The 1,589-nt window shown below is 34.1% G+C and overlaps 1 long non-coding RNA gene across 1 annotated transcript in view; it reads left to right on the forward strand.

Moving 5' to 3' along the window:
* Positions 1 to 319: 319 nt before the first annotated feature.
* LOC130055087 (uncharacterized) overlaps positions 320 to 1,589 on the forward strand; it is a 5,624-nt gene continuing 4,354 nt past the window's right edge. Inside the window, exons 1-2 of the long non-coding RNA XR_008803314.1 lie at positions 320 to 345; positions 553 to 613. This is a non-coding gene — a long non-coding RNA (uncharacterized LOC130055087). The remainder of the gene's footprint in view (positions 346 to 552; positions 614 to 1,589) is intronic.

The raw sequence follows: 1,589 nt of genomic DNA on the forward strand, positions 1-1,589 counted from the left end.
AACCCACCCAAAATGTATTGTGAAAATATAGACAGAAAAAGAGGGCAGAAAAAGAGAATATTGATACAATACGGACTTTTCTCCTCTTTGCTCGTTAATGTTTATTTGTGTTCAGGTTCATATTGTAATTCATGTTTTAAAATATGCAAATTAATTCTTACACTATCAAACTTCCGTTATATAAGCCGTCGCCTGCAAAGAACGATAACTCGTGCGTAGGGGCAATAACCTTTACCGTATTTCCGGTTGCAAGAACGACAATTCCTACATTTCCGGTTTATGAGAACGTCGAGCCCTACTTTCGCTATAGCCGCGCGCTATTCTCTCGAGCCCTCTACAGACAAGGTAAGCTGTATTTGACGATTATTTTAAAACTTATTGATGATATATTAGTTTTAGAGGAGATTGTGTAATACAGTGTCACAAATTATAAGTGTAATAATGTGCAAGAATTCATGAAAATGAACGTGCATAGATGTAGCTGTAGCTAGTCTATATGCAGAGGGGATTTACATTTGATATCTGTTCTTATATTTACTTTTTTTGTTGTAGAAAATATCGCATTTTTTCTATTTGTATGAAGAAGGAACTCCTTAAATCAATCTACATGTAGGTGAGATGCAATTTTCACATTTAGCAGTCCTGATCTCCATTTTATTAATTTACTTCTCAGTAAAAATTTTAAAATGTATACTTCAAATGTATATGCAACTGCAAGTACATATACATATTCTCTTATTACAGTATTTATGCATGTATACTCTTGATGATGGGCCCCTAGGTAGCTAAATCTGTTCTTTTTCCTGTTTGTTTATTCCATTTTGAAGAGCTTTCAATTTCATTCATATTTTCCTGTGCATGATGAGTATTTACAAACAATTCCGTGCTTTGCCTTTTAAATCCCATTCAACGAATCCCTTGAGGAGAATTACAAGAAAAAGTGCAGCTTCTGATGAGTTTGATTATTTTCCACCAGAAGGACATGTTTCATTACCTATCAATAGTTATACATATTTATATTTTGGTGGTGCCAGACGAGGGCAAGAGAGCACCTGGAGCATGTCAAACAAATTGTATAAATTATCTTTTGCTGTAGATGACAATGATGTCAATATTGATTTCATGTCTGAAATTAAACTTTCAGGTCAATTTCCACACTTGCAGTCAAGTGCTGGTTTTTATATTTCACCTCAAAATTGTTTGTTTGTTTGGGGTGGTCTCAATTTGTCATGTTTTTCCATGTCAAATGAATTATATATTGTCAAATTAAATGACAAGAAAGGTGTTGTTGAAATTATACAGCCACCATGTGGCATCTCTTTAAGAGAATTAGGGGGTGAAATTCCCACTGGTAGATGTGGGCATACACTTACTCATTTTTTTTATTCCTGTGTTATTTTACATGGTGGAGTTTGTTTTCCACACAGAAATTCATGTGTTGGTTCATCTCTTTTTAAAAATGTAACCAATGATAACAGTTTTTACTTGTTTGATTTTGAAAGTCTTTTTTGGACAAAACTCTCTGTGTCAGGATCTGAACCTAGAGCCTATCACACTGCCAACATTATTCAGACATCAGAGGTATGAAG

This window comes from Ostrea edulis, chromosome 1, assembly GCF_947568905.1.
Source record: "Ostrea edulis chromosome 1, xbOstEdul1.1, whole genome shotgun sequence".
Taxonomy (NCBI): domain Eukaryota; kingdom Metazoa; phylum Mollusca; class Bivalvia; order Ostreida; family Ostreidae; genus Ostrea; species Ostrea edulis.